Source organism: Rhinopithecus roxellana, chromosome 4 (assembly GCF_007565055.1).
Source record: "Rhinopithecus roxellana isolate Shanxi Qingling chromosome 4, ASM756505v1, whole genome shotgun sequence".
NCBI lineage: Eukaryota > Metazoa > Chordata > Mammalia > Primates > Cercopithecidae > Rhinopithecus > Rhinopithecus roxellana.
Window position 1 is genome coordinate 109,729,567 of NC_044552.1, and position 9,921 is coordinate 109,739,487.

The following is a 9,921-nucleotide window of genomic DNA, read 5'->3' on the forward strand; positions in this document are numbered from 1 at the left end:
AAAGAACATTCTGGCAGCACTCTGGGCTGGGTTGACTTTGACCTCACAGTATGGTAGGAATGGCTGAGTGAGATTAAATGAAGAGACAATGAGGCACTGTATGATTTTTTAAAAACAAAAGTTTATTCTTAAATATACCACAGGCTCCAAGACAACACTTAATTCCAGCTATAGGTGGCAATAGGTGTTATGACAGAGAATTCAGATGTTTAAATAGGAATGAAATCAAAAGGTGCCTTTGCCTCAGGTACAAGGAACAGATTGCTTTTTGCCAGATTTCTTAATCCCACCTGTGGCCAGGTGAATCTTTCCTGCAGCCTTTGTTTTCAGCTTTTTGAGTTTCTTCTGCTCCTCTTTTTGTTTCTGTCCATGTCCTTGGCCAGCTTCTTAGGCTGTTATATGGGCTTCTTCCTGCCACTTTTGTTACCAGACTCATCTGCTGCCCCTTTGTACTGGGTAATCTTACTGCATTTCTCCCATATGTTCACTTCCTCATTCTTCAAAACAAGTAGTTATCATTGTTAATTTCCTCTCTCCTCAGTCTTCTCTATACCTCTGTACCACTATCGTCTTCATTATTGCTATAAATTGGTATCATTTCCATAAAATAATTAGTAAATATTGATAGGAAATCCACCAATATCCCAGCAACGTCTTTCACCCTACCTATATCTGTCTATACCCAATCTTTTACAGTTTCTCTTATCCTCTTATACTAGATGAAGTGTGCTTACACTTAAAGCAAAACTTTTTCATTTTTGCTTTGTATTTTTACCTTCTTATATACGTGCTCCTATAATGTATTCAGTTCCTACATAACCAATTTCTATTCCACTAGATATTCCCATTAGCTTAGAAGCATGCATAGTATATGCTATGTTTAACCAATATCCTACCTTGAGCCATTGTGATTCCCAATTACTGTGATGTTTCCCCTAGAAGCAAATTTTTTGAATGAAGCATTTTAGTTGTGGCTCAGACTCTTCACTTTCTGCTTTTTTTCTGTAAACAACTTTTTTTTTTTTTTTTTGAGATGGAGTCTCGCTCTGCTGCCCAGGCTGGAGTACAGTGGCACACAGTCTCTGCTCACTGCAAACTCCACCTCCCGGGTTCACACCATTCTCCTGCCTCAGCCTCCCAAGTGGCTGGCCTGCCACTATGCCCAGCTAATTTTTTGTATTTTTTTTTAGTAAAGACAGGGTTGCACCATGTTAGCCAGGATGGTCTCGATCTCCTGACCTCACGATCCACCCACCTCGGCTTTTATTCCTAGTTCTCTACTGAGAAACTTTATGTTGTTATAACTGCTGACATATGTGCTTTAAAATCAAATGGATACATCTTTGGTTTTGTGTTATCGACCTTGTCTAAGAGTAAAGCAATTGTTGATTTTTTCTCTGCTCATCCACAACACCACAAATGTTTCTTGTTTTTCTTCTATGTCATTGGCTGCTATTCTCCATTAGTATACTTTGTTTATCCCTCTCTTTCTTAGATGGAATTTCAATTTATTCATTTGGTAAGTGTTTATTTGAAACTTATAGGAAATTATGTACTTAAGATATTTCAGTGAAAAAAAAAGGAGTCAAGATTATCTTGGGATTTCCATTATACCACATAAGACATATGAGAGAAAAATAAACGTATATATTTAGTGATACATAAAAGTCATAAATGTTGTATGAAAATAAAACTTATGATAAAGAAGCATATGAAAAGCTATAAAATGTCATTTGTCACTAGGGAATTGTAAATTAAAACAAGGGATCACTATATGACATTTTGGATGCATAAAATAAAATAAAATAAGAAAATCTAATAATATCAATTGCTTGTGAGGTCATGTAACAAAAGGAACACCATTCATTGCCACTAGTAATTAAAACTGGTATGATCACTTTGAAAGACATTTCAATAGCTTTTTACAAAGTTAAATGTTATCTAACCACATGATGCAGCAATCTTGCTTCTAGATATTGAAAGAATTGACTTGAAAACTTGTGTCCATACGAACATATGTACCCAAATATTTATAGCACTGTTATTTATTATTGCCAAAAACTGAAAGCAAGCAAGCTGGATGGATAAACAAATTCTGATATAGTCACACGATGGAATATTATCCAGTTACAGAAAAGCATGACTATCAAGCCTACAGAGACATAAACGAATCTTGAGTGCATGTTGCTAAGTAGAAGCAGCCAGTCTGAAAAGACTGCGGATTATATAATCCTAATTATGTGAAATCTAGGGAAGGCAAAATTATAGAGATAGTAAAAAGATCAGTGCTTTTCAAAGTCTTTGGAGGAAAGGGGCCATTAAACAGATGAAACATATGAATATTCTACAATGGTGCTGTATGATGCTGTAATTGTGGGTAAATGCCACTATTCACTTATAAAAAGCTATACAACTTCACAGAAGTAAGACTGAACTATGATGTATACAAATTCAAAAAATCCATTAGGAGATCAAGGGATCTCAGGATAGAATGCAAAATGTGATTAAAAAAAATCTAACTGTATCACAATCATATAAAACCATATCACTGAGTATGTAGAGAAAATGATACTGTCCCAGTAACTGGAAATGAGTGGGATATGTAAGAATATGTGGAAAAGAAACTGAACCTAGTACTGTACTCCAATTGATAAAGTTGTTTCCCTTGGATGTATGGGTTAATATCTGTAATGCTGCTATGAATGTGTGCTGAAATTGAAAAATTAAGTAAAAGTTTGGCAAATGGTGCAAGCTTTGTTTCTCACTGTTGGAGCAGAAGCTTACAAACAAGCAAGAGAACAAACCCAGAATTATCTATGTGGTAATGAATTGGAACTGGAGATATCAGTATGAACTCAGGATTAATTTAGTATAAATACATATGGCTACATATAGAAATATATACAGTAATATGTAGATACATGGGTTAGCATACATAAGTATATTTTCTCATTTTGTAAGCTGAGAGAGCTTAGAAACAGCAATATCCCAGTAACAATGAGTGCATCTATCACCCAGATCTTGGTTTCTAAAACCATTATGCATTAATAGAAACCAGGGCTCCTTGGAGAGATGAATGATTCTAAGACTAGGCTGGGAAATACACAAGATGAATCATGTGTGTTTTTAGTGCCAAAAAGTAAGAAAATGATAAAAACAAACAAACTGACAAACTACACACACACACACACACACACACACACACACACACACACACATATACTATAATGAGGGTATATCAAAGGGATATGAAAGCCAACTGAGAGTTCCCAATGCCCAAAGTTGTATCAACTTGACAACAAAATAAATTCAGTAGAATTGGAATATAAACCAAAGCATAACGTAAGTGTTCATATACCACACTATATACTGATGAAAATATTTCATTTATAAAGACATAAATTGAGGAGGGCGAATAGATCTCCTGTGGTGAAGAATTCCAAATATTTTATGTAGGTACTCCACCCTAAAGAAGGTAGAACGTAAATCCTCACACCTTAACTATGAGTTGCAGATAGTGATTTCCTCTGGAAGAGTACAAAGTAAAAAGGAGGCAATTTTGAAGTAGAGAAATCTGACAAACATTGCCTCATCCAGGTGAGCAAGGTTAACATCAATAGCAATGTCATGTTGATGGTATGTACCCTTGATACGATGTAATTACAATGTCACTTTACTTCTGTGGTCTTTCCCTAAAAACCCATAAGCCTAATAGCCTAATCATGAACAAAAATCAGACATATCGCAACTGAGAGACATTCTACCAAATATATGGCCACAGTTATTCTGGTCATGTAAAGCTGTCAAAGTCATCAAAACCAAAGTCTGAGCAACTGTCACAGCCAAGAGGAACTTAAAGGGACATGACAGTTAAATGCAATGTGGAATATAGAATTGGTCCTGAACAGAAAAAAAAGACATTAGTTAAAACTAAGGAAATCTGAGTTACAGACTTCAGACTTGCTTCACAATAATGTATGAATATCTGTTCATTAATTTTACCAAATGTACCATACTAATGTAACATGGTAATAATAGGGGAAAGTGGGTATGCAGTGTATAGGAAATCTTTTTACTATGCTCCCAATTTTTCTGAAAATCAATAACTATTCTAGCATAAAATGTTTATTTAGGAAAAAAGCAAGAAGACAATAAGGGGTAGGTATGAGTGAAGAGTTTGCGATTTTACATAGGATTGTCATGGTAGGGTTAATTGGTAAGGTGACATTAGAGCATTTGGGGAAGATAGGGGAGTTATCTAAATATAAATTGGAAAGAGGAGAATTCGAGGCAAAGGGATAAGTCAGGGGAAAGGCACTTGGGATGAAGAGGCATGTGTATTAGAGAAACTCATGTGGCTGGTGTGAAGTTAGTAAGGAAAAAATAGTACAAAAGACTTCATGGCCAGATTATTTGGGTTTTTATAAAAGTACAGATCATGCAGGGCCTTGTAGGCCATTGTAAAGGTACTATCTTTTACAAGAATTGAAATTAGATGTCATTAGAAGAATTTGAACAGAGGACTGACATGAACTGACTGGTATAAGGTACCTCTTTTTCTGTTTTGTTGAAATTAGAGTGTATGTGTTTGCAAGGTTTAGGTGGAGTGTTGGGGATAAGAATGTGTGCATAGAAACCAGTTAGGTGATAATTTCTATAATCTAGCTAAAATACAATTACAGATAGGACCAGACTGATAACAGTGGATATGAATAAGAAATGGTCAGATTCTGGACGTTTGAAGATAGAGGCAAACATTTACTAATGGATTATAGGTAGAATATGAAAAAAACACAGTCAAAGATTTATATTAGGTTTTGGTCTAAATAATTTAAAGTCCATATTAAAGTTGCCAATATCTATTCGATTTCTCAGTGGCTATGTGAAGTAGATGGTTGGATATCCATCTGAAATTCAAAGGGGGGAAGCAAGATAGAAATATAAACCAGCAAGTCAGAAACATATTGATAGGGTTTAAAACCATGAAAGTGGTTATCATATTCAAAGGAGTAAAGATAATGAAAATAAGAGGAACAAGGACTAAACTTTGGGAATCTATGCAATGAAAAAGCCAGAGAGGAGAGGAAGAAACATTAAGAAGAATGAGATAGAATGGAAATGAAGGTAGAAGAAAACCAAGAATTTGGTATGTGAAGCAAGTGGAGGAAGTGAATCAACAAGAAGCAAGTGATCAACTATGTTAAATGCTGCTAAGAGAAAGTGGATGATATGCCAAGTGAGCTTGAAACTAAAAATTTATCCTCATCTTTAGTTATGTACAGAACCACTGGTGACATTGGTAAAAGCAGTACTGGTGAAATATTGTGAATGGCAGCCTCACTGATGTGGCTTTGTTTAAAATAAGAGAAAAGAACTCATCCATTTTTATGGCTGCATGGTATTCCGTGGTGTATATGTGCCACATTTTCTTAATCCAGTCTATCATTGATGGACATTTGGGTTGCTTCCAAGTATTTGCTATTGTGAATAGTACTGCAATACACATACATGTACATGTGTCTTTATAGCAGCATGATTTATAATCCTTTGGGTATATACCCAGTAATGGGATGGCTGGGTGAAATGGTATTTCTGGTTTTAGATCTTTGAGGAATCACCACACTGTCTTCCACAATGGTTGAACTAGTTTACAGTCCCACCAACAGTGTAAAAGTGTTTTGCTTCTCCACATCCTCTCTAGCACCTGTTGTTTCCTGACTTTTTAATGATTGCCATTCTAACTGGTGTGAGATGGTATCTCATTGTGGTTTTGATTTGGGACATGGATGAAGCTGGAAACTTAATTGATCAATGTTGTATGTGTTCCAACTGCTCCAATGACCAGCTGTCCCCTCATCTCTCTCCTTCTCCTTGGACCTCCCTCTTCCCGGAGATACAACAATATTAAAACTAGGCCGGTTAATACGTCTACCTACAATGGCCTCTAAGTGTTCAAGTGAAAAAGAAGAGTCACACATCTCTCACTTTAAATCAAAAGCTAAAAATGATTAAGCTTGGTGTGGAAGGCATGTGAAAAGCTGAGATAGCCTGAAAAGCTAGGCCTGAAAGCTCGGTCTCTTGCACCAAACAGCTAAACTGTGAATACAAAGGAAGAATTCTTCTTCTTCTCCTTCTCCTTCTCCTTCTCCTTCTCCTTCTCCTTCTCCTTCTTCTTCTTGTTCTTCTTCTTCTTCTTCCTCCTCCTCCTCCTCCTCCTCCTCCCCCCTCCTCCTCCCCCTCCTCCTCCTCCCCCCCTCCTCCTCCCCCTCCTCCTCCTCTCCCTCCTCCTCCTCTCCCTCCTCCTCCTCCTCCCCTCCTCCTCCTCCTCTTCCTCCTCTCCTCCTTCTTCTTCTTCTTCTTCTTCTTCTTCTTCTTCTTCTTCTTCTTCTTCTTCTTCTTCTTCTTCTTCTTCTTCTTCTTCTTCTTCTTCTTCTTCTTCTTCTTCTTCATTATTATTTTGAGACGGAGTCTTGCTCTGTTGCCAGGCTAGCGTACAGTGGTACAATCTTGACTCACTGCAACCTCTGCCTCCTGGGTTCAAGCAATTTCCGTGCCTCAACCTCCCAAGTAGCTGGGACTACATGCACATGCCAACACACCCGGCTACTTTTTTGTATTTTAGGGGTTTCACTATGTTAGCCAGTATGATCTCAATCTCCTGACCTCGTGAGACAGTCGTCTCCGCCTCCCAAAGTGCTGGGATTACAAGCGTGAGCCACCACACCCAGCCAAAGGAAGAGTTCTTGAAGGAAATTAAAAGTACTACTTCAGTGATCACAAGAATGAGAGGAAAGTGAAACATCTTATTGCTGATATGAAGAGAATTTGAGTGATCTGGATAGATCAAACCAGTCACAACATTCTCTTAAGTGGAAGCTTAATTCAGGGCAAGGCACTATCTCTCTTCAATTCTATAAAGGCTGAGAGGGGTGAAGAAGAAACATTTGAAGCTAACAAAGTTTGGATCATGGGATTTAAGGAAAAAAAAAACACCTCTATAACATAAAAGTATAAGATGAAGCAGCAAGTGCTGATCTTGAAGGCGTACAAAGTTACCCAGAAGACCTAGCCAAGAAAATTAATGAAGGTGGCTACACTAAATAGCAGATATTTAATGTAGACAAAACAGCCTTTTTTTGGAAGGAGATTTCATTTAGGACTTTGACATGTTTTGGCTGTGTCCCTACCCAAATCTCATCTTCAATTTAGTTCCCATAATTCGCATGTGTCAGGAAAGGGGCCTGGTGAGAGGTAACTGAATCATGAAGGTGGTTTCCCCATGCTCTTCTTGTGATAGTGAGTTCTCAAGAGATCTGATAGTTTTATAAGGGGCTGTTCCACCTTTGCTCAGCACTTCTCCGTCCTGATGCCATTTGAAGAAAGATGTGTTTGTTTCCCCTACTGCCGATATTAAAAGTTTCCTGTGGTCTCCCCAGCTCTGCAGAACTGTGAATCAGTTAAACATCTTTTCTTTATAAGTTACCTAGTCTCGGGCAATTATTTATAGCAATGTAAGAATGGAATAATACAGAATTTTGTTTGTTTGTTTGTTTTTTAAGAGACAAGGCCTTGCTGTGTTGCCTAGGCTGGCCACCAACTCCTGGGTTCAAGCAGTAATCTTACTACCTCAACCTCCTAGGTAGCTGGGAATACAGGCATGTGCCACATTGAGCAGGTATCTAGTGCTTTTATAGCTAGAGAGAAGTCAATATCGTGTGTCAAAACTTCAAAGGTCAGGCTGACTCACTTGTTAGGACCTAATGCAGCTGGTAAATTTAAGTTGAACTCAATGCTCACTTATCAGTTTTAAAATCTTAGTGCGCTTAAGCATTAGGCGAAATCTACTCTGCCTGTGCTCTAGGAATGGAACAACAAAACCTGCATCACAGCATATGTATTTACAATATGGTTTACTGAGTATTTTGACTCCACTGTTCAGACCTACTTCCTAGACAAAAATATTCCTTTCAAAATATTACTGTTCATTGACAGCACCTCTGGTTACCCAAGCGCTCTGATGGAGATGTACAAGGAGATTAATGTTGTTATTATACCTGCTAACACATCTATTCTGCAGATCATGAATATATGAGTAATTTTGATTTTCCAGTCTTGTTTAAAAAATAAAAAATAAATTTTGTAAGGATATAGCTGCCATAGATAGTGATTCTTCTGATGGGTTTGGGCAAAGTCTATTGAAAATCTCCTAGAAAGAATTCACCATTCTAAATGCCATTTATCCAAAAGGATAATACCCAAAGGATTATAAATCACAATTCTGTTGTCAAGAAACATGAAAATAAAGTAAGTGAAAAAGAAAACTAAAGCCCTGATAAGCCTCTCAAAATAGCAGCATATGATGTCATGAAACTTTACAATGAAAGATTTCCCTTGTCATGGAATACAGAGAAGATTCTGTAAAATCTGTGTGGTAAAATTTGTGTTTTACAGCCATTGGATGAAATGTTCTGTAAATATAATTTTAGATACATTTTGTCAATAGTACAGATTAAATTTGATGTTTCTTTGTTAATTTTCTGCAAAGATTATAAATCATTCTACCATAAAGACACACGCACACGTATGTTTATCGCAGAACTATTCACAGTAGCAAAGACTTAGAACCAATCCAAATGCCCATCAATGATAGACTGGGTAAACAAAATGTGGCACATGTACACCATGGAATACTATGCAGCCATAAAAAAGGATGCATTCATGTCCTTTACAAGGACATGGATGAAACTGGAAACCATCATTCTCAGCAAACTAGCACAGGAACAGGAAACCAAACACCGCATGTTCTCACTCATAAGTGGGAGTTGAACAATGAGAACACATGGACACAGGGAGGGGAATGTCACACACCACGGCCTGTTGGTGGGTAGGGGGCGAGGAGAGAAATATCACTAAGAAAAATACCTAATATAGATGACAGGTTGATGGATGCAGCAAACCACCACGACACGTGTATACCTATGTAACAAACCTGCACGTTCTGCACATGTATTCTCAGAACTTAAAGTATATGAAAAAAAAAAATTGAACCAAAAAGAAAAGAAAATGTGTTTCTAGAGTAACTTTTACTTTTAAAAAGCTGGCTATAATAAAACCATATCCCAGAGTTCTAAAGCAAGGATAGTAGCAGCAGCAGCAGCAGCAGCAGCAGCAGCAGCAGCAGCAGCAGCAGCAGTAGTAGTAGTAGTAGTAGTAGTAGTAGTAGTAGTAGCAGTAAAGCAAATTTGCAAGCCTTAAGGACATTGAAGTCTTTAAGGTCCCTGAAAATAGCTATAACAGTTAACAAATAATTGGAATGAAAAATGAAAGGCACACTTTCTTGCTCATTAAGATTCAGCCACGTTGGTCTTTTTTTCTGTTCTTTGCAATGCAAGCTTGTTACTTTCCTAAGTTTATGCACAAACTGTTTCTCTACATGTAATGCTCTTCCACTTTTGCTCACCATGACTATCTCTTTTTTCCCCATTTATATATCATTTCAGAAAAACTCTTTTTCCTTACAAGCCAATTTCAGCCAGAAAAACTGCTGTATCCATCATTTCAGTCCATTTGAACTCTCTGCATAGTATTTAACACTACCCGATATTGCTTTGCTCAAAAAAAAGCCTTAAGTTATATTCACTGGTTCAATCCCAATATTACAAAGTAACTAACACCAATTAGTGCTCAATATATATTCATTGATCTTGAAGAATGCAGAGAGTGGATGTTAAGTGTTCTTACCACAAAAAGGATAACTCTGTCTAGTAATGCAGTTGTTAATTAGCTAGATTTAACCATTCCACAATTTGCATATACTTCAAATCATCATGTTGTACAGAACAAATGAACATAACTTTATCTGTCAATTTAAAAAAAATAATTTTTAAAAGGAAAATTTATAAATTTACACACATACACACA

At 37.0% G+C, this 9,921-nt stretch overlaps 1 pseudogene; it reads right to left on the bottom strand.

Annotated features, from left to right (window-relative positions):
- Positions 1-243: 243 nt before the first annotated feature.
- Positions 244-9,554, bottom strand: LOC115897036 (annotated as a pseudogene).
- Between the last annotated feature and the right edge of the window lie 367 nt (positions 9,555-9,921).